Source organism: Vulpes vulpes, chromosome 1 (genome assembly GCF_048418805.1).
Source record: "Vulpes vulpes isolate BD-2025 chromosome 1, VulVul3, whole genome shotgun sequence".
In the NCBI taxonomy this organism is placed as follows: domain Eukaryota; kingdom Metazoa; phylum Chordata; class Mammalia; order Carnivora; family Canidae; genus Vulpes; species Vulpes vulpes.
The window spans coordinates 150,385,465-150,399,578 of NC_132780.1; the positions used below are offsets into that span (position 1 = coordinate 150,385,465).

General features: G+C 37.3%; 1 protein-coding gene across 26 annotated transcripts in view; it reads left to right on the top strand.

The window, feature by feature from the left end:
- MLIP (muscular LMNA interacting protein) overlaps window positions 1-14,114 on the top strand; it is a 256,000-nt gene that overhangs the window by 95,047 nt on the left and 146,839 nt on the right. Inside the window, exon 1 of one of the 26 annotated variants that reach the window (XM_072734343.1) lies at window positions 1,474-1,767. The exons of 24 other annotated variants lie outside the window; for them this stretch is intronic. The gene's annotated coding sequence lies outside the window, so the exon portion shown is untranslated. Of the gene's footprint in view, window positions 1-1,473; window positions 1,768-8,959; window positions 9,019-14,114 lie in introns of those variants that run through there. One more of the 26 variants, XM_072734302.1, reaches the window with a different exon arrangement.

A 14,114-nucleotide genomic window follows, 5' to 3' on the forward strand; every position in this document is an offset into this window, starting at 1 on the left:
ATCCCACGTCCGGCTCCCTGCATGGAGCCTGCTTCTCCCTCTGCCTGTGTCTCTGCCTCTCTCTCTCTCTCTCTCTCTCTCTCTCTCTGTGACTATCATGAATAAATAAATAAAATATAAAAAAAAAAGTGTTGTGTGTGTGTGTGTGTGTGTGAGAGAGAGAGAGAGAGAGAGAAAGAGAGGAGAGAGAAAGAGAGAGAGGAGGGACGATCACACACACTACATGCACAGGTGGCATGCACACTACATGCAGATTTTGACATGCATGACTTTAAAATTCTCAAGTAATCCCAAAATGCCCATTCATGAAGTCATGAAGTGATCTGCAGTTTACTAATCATGAATTTGAATCCCATCTGTTTGAGGTTAATGTAGGGGAACAAGTCACTTGGATAATGATTAAGTCAATGATACAGACCAAATCACAGCATTGTTTCAATTATTTTTTTCATGTTTTTTATCTGGGAAATACTAAAGAACAGATTTCTCAACCTCAGCCCTGTTGGCGTTTTGGGTCAAATTGATCTTTGTTGTGGGGGCATTTAGAAACATTCCTAGCCTCTACCCTCTGGAAACCAGTAGCATACTTCTCCCCTTTTTTTTTGTAACAAATAAAAAATGTCTCCAGCCATGCTCTGTGGAAGGCAAAATAACCCTGTGTTGAGAACCACTTCTGGGTTGATGAGTAAAAGTTGAGCCATTGGAGTTTAAATCCTGAGAACACACTCCATTCATAAAATTACAAAATTGATTTATATTTTTTGTTTCTTAAAGACACTAATATTATTAAATATGGAAAACTAAATACTATAAAGTCTGTATTCCTTTGGAGGAAGATGTCTGATAGCTAAGGCCTCTTGAAGTCTTATTCAGTGAGGTTTGAACTAAATACTACCTTCTTTTTCTATTGAATATCACTGTTTCTAATATAGGCATTTTATCTTTGAAAGTATTTGAGAAAAATAATTTATCAACTGAGCAGAGGTTAATATTTTATTCAAGGAATCTGGCCAGGACACTGAATTAGCCTTGTCTATAAGATCAGAGTAAGGGTATGTTTTCAAGTTCTTGGCAGGAAAATCAGTGAGTTTCACACAAATGGTAATTTTTATTACCATTTATTAATGTCAATGAAATCTAACCATCCTCCCATTGTGGCAGGGGGCAAGCATTGATTTGGTACTGGGAACAGCCCATCATGAGGTCAACTTTCCCTCTTCAGATCAACCCTTGCAATCCTTCTAGACCCAAGGTCTCCAGTTACAGATCTCTTTTAATTATACTGAGTTATTTAAGAACTTGTAAATATTGAGCACACTTGAAAATTCTTATTTATTCTCTCACTTCTTCATACTTAACTAATTTCATGACTTCTACTTTTAAATCTTGTTTTCAGAGTCATTTCTCTATTCAGCAAAATCAGCACTAAACAAAAATTATGTTTCTGAATACTAATCCATGGAGATAGTTTTCAGAAGGGAAATTGCAGCTAAGTGAAGCACTGATAATTTGTCAACTGGGATACTTTTTACAACATGACTTGACTAGGATCCGGAATTAAATACCTGAGAGAGAGGATTAAAAATAGAATGGATTCGGTTTCAGAAAGTGAATTCTTGAAGTGTCTTTCCTATCCTTTTCATTCAATTTATCACACACCCTGGCACTACTATTTCTGCAAATGAAGGAGTGTTTCCTCTGGGGTTTCCAGATTGAAATGGAACCAAAAAGGCTGAATTCTTTTGGCTGGATTTTTTCTGCAGACTGGTGAGTTGCCATTTCCATGCAGTTCATAATATATTGGCCTAGCATATACTGGACTCTTCAAATAGAAACAAGAACTGGAAAGTTTTACCCTTTTTATGTATCTTGGTACAGGTTTGATTCATTTCAAAAAGGTCTCATATTTGACAGCTATGAAACAGCTTTTTTGGCCTTATTTTATTTATATGTAGGCAAATAATACCATGAAAACCAGGCATGTTTTTTGGAACTTATTTCCTTATTTATCATATTTTACCAATCAAAATATACTTAAGGTATCATTACTATTAATTAACAAACTAATAGTGTTATAATAATGACACAAATAGCATTATAATGAATTCATAATATCATAGAATTGAATACGTGATGTAATGATAGAATGGTCATAAACAGTTTCTTAACAATTGCAAAAATTTAGGTAATGAGAGGGTTTGTAAGGGTCACAATTCTATTGACTTCACACTGCTTTGGTGTATGGTTTGAACAGTTTTACTGAAGAATAGGTTATAGGATTATTGAAATCTTAAAGCTGTGCAAAGCTCTCAGATCATCTGGTCTAATGATTTTTGAATTTGTGAACCACAAATCCACTATGTGTGTGTGTGTGTGCATGCATATGTGTATGTGTTCATATAAATCTGAAGCAGTCTCGAAATAGTGCTTACAGGGATATTTTCTATTAAATTTGATTCTGTTCCATTCTATTCTTCTCTTTTCTACTTCATTTAAAAAATGCTGAACAGAATCAATTCAGAGTCATAACATGCAGTTTGAAAAACACTGATTTCCTCCAGTGGCTGTGTTTTACAGATGAGGAATCTGGGGTCCTCAAACATGAAGTGACTTGTCTAAGTCAAACAGCTCATTAGCAACTTGAGTGAATGTTCTTTTAAAAATACATGTGGAATTTCAGATCCAAATCATTCAGCATTTGGTGCTTATGCAGTGATTTATGGCTAATCCAGAAAGTACTTTCAAATTGCAGTGCTAGAAATCAGGAGGCAGCATTACCCAGTACCACTGTGCATGCACTCACATGCTCCCTAATCTCTGTTGTTGGCCCTGTGGCACACCAGGCCCAAGTACCTCGATTTACAATGTTGGCTTTTAGTTACCTCCGTATCTTTGGTACAGTTGTGGGAGAAACAAGAAATTTCCTGCATTTGGCTATTTATAACTCTGAGACTTGGGGAACCTATGTGGACTCCACGGTCAGAAAAATTTCAAGAATAGTTGTTCCAGGTGAACTGCCTGCTGCACTCCAGACCACCGCCACAGGGAGTGACTTTGAGCAAGTCATTTAACTTTTTGTACCTTAGTTTTCCTCATCTGCAGTATGGGGATAATATCATATCATCCTTCCTCCCCAGTTTTTATTTTGAGGCCCAAATGAAAGAAAATAGTGAAAGCTTCTTGAAAGATCAAAATGATACATGCAAAAAAATTGTTTAAAAAATCTCCCTATTTGTCCAACATCTGATATAGTTTTTCCTTTTTTAAAAAAAAATAGGAAGACATGAAAATGATTATTTGTGCTTGTTCTTGTATTATATCTGAAGAGATAACATTAGTAAGAGCAAAGATTATATTTGCTGGTTGTATTTTTTTCGTACACATTAAAATAAATGGGGCTATTAACATGTTTATATGTGCATCTTCTAAAATCATTTTGAATAATAGCCAGGGGTACACTTATCACACTCAGGGTCATGGTGATGAAGAGCAGATGGGTAGACCTAGGATCTAACCCTGCCCTCCATCTGCTCCCTGTGTGACCATGGACCGTATACTCAACCTCAAACAGGCTTGGTTTCCTCATTGGAGAAAGGAGGATGCTCCTGCCAACCTCACAGCACTGGAAGGATATTTACAAAGTAATGTAGGGGTTGGTAGACTAGTGCTAATTTGCCACCCCTGGCCCACCATCTGATTTTATAAATAAAGCTGAATGAGAACACAAGCAAGTCCATTGATTTGCATACTTTTTATGGCTACTTTTACCCTACAATGGCAGTCGTGAGTGGTTGTAACAGAGATGGTATGATCCAAAAAGCCTAAAATATTTGCTGTCTGGCCCCTTACAGAAGAAGTTTGCCAACTCCTGAGAGTTATCTGATGAAGAATATAAAGCACTTACTGTTTCTGCTACATGGCAAATGTGCCAGGATAATTTTGCTGTATATATGGCCTAAATTTTCTTTTTCTTTTCCCCTAGTATCAAAATTAATTTTCAGGAAAGTATCTGAAACTTGCTCTAAGGTAAAAGAAAGAAGCTCTAGACGTTCTAGGGCTTAATCAGCAGGTATGGGGAGGTATTTACAGAGGAAATCAGACTTGTTCTTTGTCCATTTCTGCAGAAATGATGACTAATCTATCATACTTCATTATTTCATTCCTGACAACTCCTTTGAAATTTTTTTTTTCCTTTGAAATTGTTTATGGAGTTTTCATAAGGATTTTTGTTTTTTCCTAAGAACACACTATCAGCGGTGTGCCAGACACCTTCACTGGGGTGAGTCTCTGTGATGAGTCCTGGTCATTTTCTTTTTCTTGTAGGTTTCTTGGAAAAATATGTTTGCCTTGTCTGAAGGTTTTTGTTGTTGTTGTTTTTAGATTTACAAAGGTAAGAAAAGGAGAAGAAATAATTTCATGTGTGTGTTTGTATTCCTAACTCCTGTGCTACAGTAAGGTTTCCTATAAAGTGGGTAATTTTGCTATCCCTTTGGCCTAAAAATTGTAACCCATTCTTACCACCCATGGAGCCCAGCTATATCTCAAAGTAAATTAGACTCACTCAGAAATTCAGCATCTGTTTCTTCTCCCAGTTATAAATTCAGAAATAGGATCTGTTTCTCCCTTTAAAGCAGTTTCCCTAGCAACTAAACCACTCTTATATGATCAGAGCCGTTTGTCACTTTTGAAGTTTGACTTTCTGTCAAGGCCTTCTGGCTTAGGGTGATGAGGAAAACAACATCCAAACACAAACATTTCAAAAACACTCACGTGGTGAATTACAAATGGCAACAACATTTAGGTGACTTTTCTGTAGATTGTGTGTCAGTCCCTATCACTGCCACCCTCCCTACCCAACCGGTGAAGATAGCTATCTTTGTAACAGAGAAACAGATGGGAGTGAGTCTTAAAGTGGCTAAATTACCATAAAGATATATTCTGGGAAGCAGTGGGTAGACAAAGATAGGGGCAGATTTGCAGCAGGAGCCACACAACGTGAACTCACCTTGTGATTGTTCAGTCCCGCTTATCTGTAGGCTAAGATAAAAGTAGCGGTCACAACTCAGCTACATGGTTGGAACACAGACTTTTGCACCTTCTGCTCATAAAGGGCCGGGATAAAGTGAGAGGATGGTGGGTCTTGGCTAAGTCTCGACTGGCTCTTCATTTATTACTTTTAATATTGAGCCCTGGTACGTTTTTCCCCTGACCTGTTTGCCACTAACCAGAGTCAGAACATCATGCAATTCTGGGTTTCCTTTACCTGAACAATCCTCTTCCAGCTCCTGCATCTGATGTTACCTAGAGTGCACTGGGGGTGGGCCGGGTTTGGGGCAGGAAAGATGAACAGGTAAACAAAAAGTTACCTGCTTTCTTGTGTCATTTTCTACTGACCCCTTTGCAAAGGGATGAGAGAAACTTATGAGACATTTAGCAATGTATGAGACTCCTAGAGACGCCCAGGGGAGCTTGGAGGGAAAGAGAATTGGGATGTAGGAGAGGAGGATGAAAACAACAGAGGAAGCTTTGTCCCCTCATAGTCAATTTGCTTTCCTGATCTCAAGATGACTGGCAGGTTTTCTTCCTTGGAAGATTGTCCCCAAGATCACAGTGTGCCTCCCAGGAAGCGAGTCCATGAGCAGCTCTCTCCCACTGGCTCGTGCTTCAGACAGAGTGTGTCTGAGGCCCTGGCGCATGCATCTAGCATGGAGGGAGGTGTTACATGCAGTTCAGTGAAAAAGGCGTGTTCTGCAACACAAGGGACTTAAACCTTTTGCAATTGCAAAGTCAGTGCTTATTCCAGGAAGCAGAAGAGAAATGTTTTGAAAAGACACTTTTCTTATGAAGGAAACTTTTAAATGCCTGTCATAGGGCATGAGTGGGTTCATCTTAGGAACTTCATACAGATTATATTTTTTAGGTTAGTCAAAGACTATGTTTTCATAAAGTATCCTGTAAATATTTATCACATACCTATTTTAGGGAAGAGAAGCATAAAATCCAGATCCAGGGTAGTGGTCACAGAGACATGGTATCCAGCTTCCTCTTCGAGGCAGGTCTTGCTGCCAAGCTGTAGGAAGTGTGGCTGGCAGACAGCCTGCAGCTCTGACCTCCTCCCAGGTCCGCCTCGTCCTGGAGAGATGCTTCACTGAGGTCATACCTTTCCAGGGTGGCTTTCTGTGGGGTGAAGGGCTGGCCTCTTTGGCTGGATATGGGATGCTTTCATAATAATATTGATTCCTCAGCTCCTGTCAAGAATAGCCCAAACTGTCAAGTTTGTATCATGGTTCAACTTCTTCCTCTGCCCGGTCCTGCTTCTACCCATGTCCCTCACCAATGTTCATCTCTCATAAATTACTGGTACCCTGAACTTTGTCTTAGGATCTGTTTCTGGCACCTCAGCTTGCAACACCTGATTATTAATGATCTTACAAAAAATTCAAAACATAAGATTCTCTTATGGGCATAAATGATAATACGGAGCAGAATATAAATGCTACAACCTTCTGATGGGAGGGAGAGGGTTAAGTGCTTAAAAGTTAGATCTAGGTTCATGGTAGGTTGGAACCTTTTTGGTTCCGCAAACCGAGATACTTGGGGGGTGAGGAGAGAGCCATGTAAATGGAGCAGTCTGAGCCAAAGCAGCTTGGGACACTGTGAGGGAACTGGCCTGGCTAGAATGAAGGTTGCACATGAAGTAAGAGACATTGAAATGTTAATTCACTTAGGTTAGACCTGGCTGTAGACAAGAAAGAAACTTCATGATAGATATTTACTTCTCTCTCACATTACCAAAAAAAAAAAAAAAAAAAAAAATCGAAGCGTATCAGTTCTTATGTTGATTTGGGACTTATTCTGCTGATTCATGTGTCATTCTATCATCTCCAGTGTAAAGCTTTTATCATGAGGGTCTAATATGGCTGCTAGAGATCCAGCTATCACATCCAAATTACAGACAGCAGGGCAGCACCGGTGGTGCAGTGGTTTAGTGCCGCCTTCAGCCCAGGGCCTGATCCTGGAGACCCAGGATCGAGTCCCATGTCGGGCTCCCTGCATGGAGCCTGCTTCTCCCTCTGCCTGTGTGTTTGCCTCTCTCTCTCTGTGTGTCTCTCATGAAAAAATAAGTAAAATCTTAAAAAACAAAAAACAAAAAACAAATTATAGACAGCAGGATAGAAGCTGAAATCAAGAAGGACATGCTACACCTTTTTAAGGAGATTTACTTCTAATTGTATTTCATTGACCACAGCTTAATCACATGGCCAAACCTACCATTAAGGGAAGCTGCAGTATATAATCTTTAAACTAAGAAGCCAAGTATGTGGCTCAAAAGTTTTTTTGTTACAGTTGAGGAAGACGTTACCATATTTTACTTCAGATGATGGAAACAAGTGAGACAGTATAATAAGAAAGCTAAAGTATGTTGTCTTGAAAGTGATGGTGGCAATCAAACATTTCTAGAACTTACAGAGGAGTTGTTTTATATATGTGTGTGGAATGTCAAAGTGTTTTGGACATATTCAATTGGACGTTAATATTAATAATCATCTAACATATGTTGAGTGTTTTTTCTGTGCCAGTAAGTATGTCAAATGCTTTACACCTGTTGTATTACTCAATGGAGACTATCAGGTAGGTTTTCTAGATGATCTATTACAAATGAGGAAACGAAGATTTCGAGAAATTATGAAAATAGATTAAGGTCATGCAGCTTATAAATGTCAAACCAGGCCTCAAAACTATGCTTGTCAAACTCCGCAATCCAACCACCTGTATGGTGGTGCTTGTATTAGAACCAGCACTTAGAACATTGAAGAGGGGAGAGAGGGAGCAGTGGAGACATACTTGGAGAGCCAGCCAGCCTTCTGGAGTGTTGAAATGACAGAGTATAGGACCACCATCAGGGAGGAGGAAACTCAGGGCAAAGAAAAGAGGCATTAAGTGCTGAATCTCCTGGAGGCAGAACCAGGACAAGGAGCCTCTAGAGAGGGTCAAGAGAAAGCTCTTTTGATGATGAAAAGAGTCAACAATGTTTACAACATAGAAATTAAGAAAAAAGTCAGTGATTTGAGCAGTAAGAGATCATTCATTGATTATCCTTAAGATTGTTGGAAGTGGGATATGAGAATGGGTGGAGGAAGGTTGGAAATAATGAATGAACTACTTAAACATATATGGTCACCCCATGGCTAGTAATAGCTGATAATAACAGTTAATATTTATTGAAAGCTTACTCTATGCTAGCTCCTGTTCCTAGGACTTATGTGTGCTAATTTATATAGCCACATCCCTGTGATGTAGCTACTCTCATTATTCCTATTTTACAGGTGAGAAAATAGAGGCAGTGAGAAGTTAGGTACTCTTTCTGGCTGCTGAGTTCATGGTTAGTACTCTAGAAAAGTCAAAGGTTTCTTTAGAAAGTAATGAATTAGAACAAGGCCAGAGATTTTTTTTTTTCCGAGATAAAAATCTCATGTATATCTTCAAAGGAAATGTTAAATGTACTTGGTTATTTATTTTTCTTTACTACAAAAAACGGTTTGAAAAAGAAATAGTTTTATTTTTTGTTATGTCAGTTTTTAAAGGAAAATATTTTTAAAAAATAATCGGAGTTAAATTTGAAATCCTGAGGGAAAGTGTATTGTATTTTTACTAGTAAGCTTATTGAAAGAATTGAAGTGATACATTATGGACCTTGGTAAATGTCTTCAGAAAGAAAGAGAGCATTTTATCTTTACAAGAAAACATTTTAGTAACTCTGTAGTGGGACAATAATGTTTTTGTGTGACTCAAATTCCTTTTGCCTACAGACTGCTGGATGGAATGTCATTAGAACCTCTAGAACTTATTTTTGCATAGTTTGAAGCCTTCCCCATCTCCTACACAGTCACATGTTGATTTGAAGAAAACAAATATATATATATATATATATAGCGGTACATGATACAGTATGGGCAGCATATTGGAATCTAAGACTTACAGATTGCCTGCCTGCTCAGCGTCCCTAACTCTTTTCAGGTAACCTGGCTTATTAATGTCAATACATGCTTTCAAAAGACTGAGAAGTGATTCTGAAAATATTTTTTACCAGAAACACTATAGTTATATTTTTGAATAAAATAGTATTGTGATATTAAAAAAATAAAGACTCTTGGAAAGGGATTCTGTGTAGAATGTGCTGGTAATTAGAATAGGCAGATTTGAAGGGAATGGGTTTGCCTTTCTATATAGACTTATCAATTAACAAAATCATAAGTGAAAATAGCTTCCTTATATTCAGAGATATAAATTATAAAGGCAAAAACAATAAAATTGATCAGAAAAAATAAAAATACTGATTTTAAAGAAAAATACTTTGGAGAAATATTCAGCAAGAATATTTTTGTGAAATTTTAAAATGATGGTTATGTAACTGGCATTTATTGGTTTAAATATATAATTAATGTAAGATTGCTAGTCACTTTGGGCAACTCAATATTATGTCATACAACTAAAGCAATAGCTAATCATTATTGAGATTTTGTCAGATGGTAGACATCATGTTGGGAATGTTCCATGTATAATTTTACTTAATTATTACAAAATCTCTATGGGTGAGATAATCTAGTTCTTTTATGGAAATTAGGGAGCTATTTTTCATTGCAATTTCTTTTAACAGTCTCTTTATTTTAATCTATTGGCAAATTTGATAAATAGGCCAAGTGCTTTTTTTCAGGTAAGAAGGTTGCTATTTCAATTTCTCTTTTGTGATGTACAAAATACCTTTAAATGATCTATTTTATTGACTTGAAATGTTTGCTTCTTATATCCTGCATATTACTTCATCACATACTGGGAGAAGTAAATAAAGAAAAATCTTTTCTTCATATCAGTTCTTCTACTGCTTCTTAATTTCTCACCTGTGAAAGACTAGCCATTTCTGACCTAGATAGCCTTCTATCATCTAATGTAATGTAGTCAGAGAAGTGCCAGGAGAAGGTTGGATTACAGTTGCATTACTACTAGGTAATGTGAGTTGTGGGGAGAAATGCTCTGTGTTTTGTCTTCTATTTCTTTATGCTTGACCCCTAGCACCTTTATTTCTTACCTCTTATTTTCTGAAGGGTAGGCATATACTATCAATTCTTTTAACAGTCACATATTAGTATCTACCAAATGTTAAATGCCAAGGATGCCATGGTGATCCAAGGCATCATTAATTCCTGTCTTCATGGAAGACTGTACAGGAGCATGGGTCTCAGTACACCTCTCATCTTATGGGAATATATTGTCCTTGCCATCAACTGGGTTTCCTTTGGGTGAAAATTACTAACTGTCAAACCTAGAATCAAAAGGAAACACCGTCTTAATATAATCTGATTCATGTGCAATTCTTTACCCACTCAACTGATCATTTACAATGCATACGCACTTTCATTGTAGGTGACCTTTCAGGAGCACCTGGGTGGCTCAGTTGGTTAAACATCATGATCTCAGGGTCCTGGGATTGAGTCCCATATGGGATTCTCAGTGGGGAGTCTGCTTGAGAATTCTCTTTCCTCTTCTGCCCCTGCCCTCTCCAGCTCAAATAAATATATAAATCTTAAAAAAAAAAGATAATCCTCAGTTTAAGTGGTGATGACTTCTGGAGGATATGGAGCAAATGTGGGATCTATTAACTGACCACATGACTGTCATGTAACTTCTGATGAAGCTGGTTTTGGCATTTGGGGCAAGCCACAGGGTTTGTAAAATATCTTTCGGATGATAGTAGATGCAGGCCAAGATGGTTAAAATTCAGCTTTCTGTTTTGTTTTGGAGTTGAGGGGAGGAAGGGGAGGAAATTGGGCAAGTAAACGTGACAGTATTTTGATACTTGTGTAACTTAGAAATTTTGTGTTAAACTTCATCTGTTTTATCCATCCTAAAAAGAAAGAGAGAAATTATATATATTGTGTGCCTTCTGTGTGTTGAGTAATACTCTAGGGTCTTACATGTCATCTCATTTAATTTTCACATTTACCTCATGAGATTTGGATCCTTTTATCATGTCTATTTTATAAATGAAAAAGCTGAAGCTCATGGAATTTAAGTAACTTACATAGTATCATCAGTTAATTATAGTAGATTTATTATTTGAACCTGATTCTGACTCCAAATTCTATTGTTTCCATTAATAGAATTAGGTAATTGATGGTGTAAAACATAAGTTAGAGCTCATATGTTGTTTGAGATATTTTTGAAGATATTGTCCATTAAATATATTGAAATACTTGTCACAAACATATTTAGTCATATTTAAATATTCAACAATATTTTTCTGTGTCTACATTGTATTATCCATATTGAAATTTATGTAGCTTTAACACTTAATACACAGTGACAATATAATGTATTTTCTGGTGATAACTCATTTCCATTTTAAAGTTATGTTGCAAAATAAGTATGCATTGCTTTTATAGTTAGAGCTGACATAAAGACAGTAAGAGAATAACAGCTCTAAAAGGCAGAAAAGTCAGGATGTGTAGCCACATTTTGAGAATGAATACTGGAGGCTTGGAGGAAATATTCATTATTGCCCAGTTCTTCTGGGTAGAAACAATGTCCTGTCCTACTGCCTTTCTTATCACTTTTCTATGAATGAGTGTCTATCTCTAAGGTAAGGCTGGCAGAAGCAGTCAGCAAATAAGAGTCAACATTACCCTGGGTTCTAGCCAGGCAGACCCAAGTTCGAATCCAATTGCATCATCTGCTGGTTGAGCAAGTAATTTAACTAAGTCTTATTTTTCTTGTCTAATGGACATAATGATTCACTTGCTGGTTTTGTAGGAAATACAAGAAATAATGTATGTTAAGTACCAAGAGCTGCATCACATCAAACTTGTTCAGTGGTATTACATGTGTCATATGTAGGATAAGATATTTTCTCAGGAAGAGTGGGTAAAGTGTGTGAAGTAGCCAGGGTGACAGTCTATGACTATGAGAAGCGGGAGGAGAGATCTCAACCAGAGATGCTTTATTCATTTTTCTTCATGCAGCCTGGATCCTGACACACCCTTGTATGCTGATTCCTTCCATACACTCTTAAGAGTCACAGCTTTGACGTCCAGTGTGGGTTGCTATTTTTATATGTGCTCTATCTGCAAAGAAATAAAAGTATACAATGATTAAATTACACATATTTCTCTATGAGTCTTGATGCTGTATGTTCCTTGAAGAGAAAACTATCTTTTGCCTTCCCTAGGTCTTCCATACAATTATCATGAATGCACATAATCATTCATTTATTGTATGGACATTTATTGATCCCCTATTATGTGATAGGCACTATATTAAGTACATTGGGTACAGAATAGAACAAAATAGAAATTTCCCATTGTCCTAGTGCTTATGTTTCAATTGGGGAGCCAGATACTAAGGAATTCACTATATAATCATGTAATTTTAATAGCAGCAAATGCTATGAAAAAGTAGAAGGTGCTAATGGAGTGTACAGAAGGAGGTTGTATCTAACCTATGGAATCAGGGAAAGAGTTGTTAAGTAGTGATTTTATGAAGTATATTGCATTTCAGAAATTGTGTTACCCTCATGATGCAAATTAAATTGATTCACCATGGAATCTGAGTTTCCTAGGACTCAGCAGGGTGAAGAGGAGCTAACTAGGGAGGATAATGCTTTCCCCCACCCCCACCTTTCAGGCTTAAGAGAGTCCCAGTTTGTGTGATAAGTTCTATGGTCATAAATAAAAAAATCAAAGAGATCAAGAATCTGCCTTGGGTCACACAGCTAATAAGTGGTGGGGGATATCACACCAGTACTCTCTGACCTATAGCCCATGTTCTCATTACTATTACATGGAAACACAATTAGTTATTCTACTCTTATACTGCTCTCTATTTTATTCTTCCAATCAAAGTTAGGTAGCCCAAGATGAAACTAACAAAAACTGGCTTTCTGATGTCTTTGTTCAGTTACTCTGCTAAGGGTCATGTATTTCTATAAATTACATGGGTTAAGATAAAATAGAAACTATGTGTAGTAAGTTGTAGTTACTTTCTTGATATGCATGTCTTTTTACTTATATTTAGTCTATTCTTTATGTTGCCCAAGTATGAGGAGGCTAATTTAAAATGTGATTGCTTTGGAAAGTCAAGATGTGAGTCTAGTGACAAAACATTGGTACTTGGTCTTTTCTTCAACAAGATCCCCTGTGGGAGGGGAAGTCCATGACTTGCCCTGGTGGGCAGAGTCCAGGTGTAAATAGTTTAGAGTATTAAAAGTAATCAATTATATTCTTTTATGTTTGAGCCATTTTGGACAAAGTTTTCATCATCCTCTAAACTGAGTAATACAGATAAAATTTTTATCCATAGCTTATGATGATGGCTTTTAAGGGCACTCTTCACACAAAAATATAACTGAACATAAATATCCACAAAGAGATCACAGTTAATAAGTTTATTGGACAAATATTTACTGAGTAGTTAATATATTCCACATACTATTCTAGCTGCTAGGGAAATAATAACAATCAAAACAAAGTCCTTGCTCTCATGAAGCTTAGAATCCAATGACAAAATCAGATAATAAACAAGCATTAGGGGCTGGTTAGTGCTCTGGAAACAAATAACATGGGCTAAGGGGGACAGGGAGTGCTAGCAAGAGGTTAGAATTGGGGTAGTGATTTTATGTAAAGTAGTGAGGAATGTTTTACAGTTGAAGTGACATTTGAGCAGAGATATGAGGAAGTGAAGGAACTCATGAGTCTAGGAAAAACATTCTAGGGAGTGGGACTGCTCTGGGAATGCAGAGAAATCACTGCAGATAGAGCTGAGGGGAGCAAGGAGAGGTGAGTAGTAGGGGCCAGATTATGTTGGCTGTGGGCTATTGTAAAGATATTGGCTTATCCTCTGGGCGACAAAGGAAGTCACTGGAGAGTATTGCATAGAAAAGTGGCATTGTCTGACTTCTGTTTTAAGGGTTCAATCTTGCTACTGTGTGGCAAATAACCATAAGGAAAGGTGACAACAGATCTGGTTCCCAGGAAGCAGATTCTAAGGTGGAGTTAGCATGCTGGAAGTTTACCATCGTGGATATGCTCTAAGGAACACCTGTGGGAATGGGAAGGAAGCAA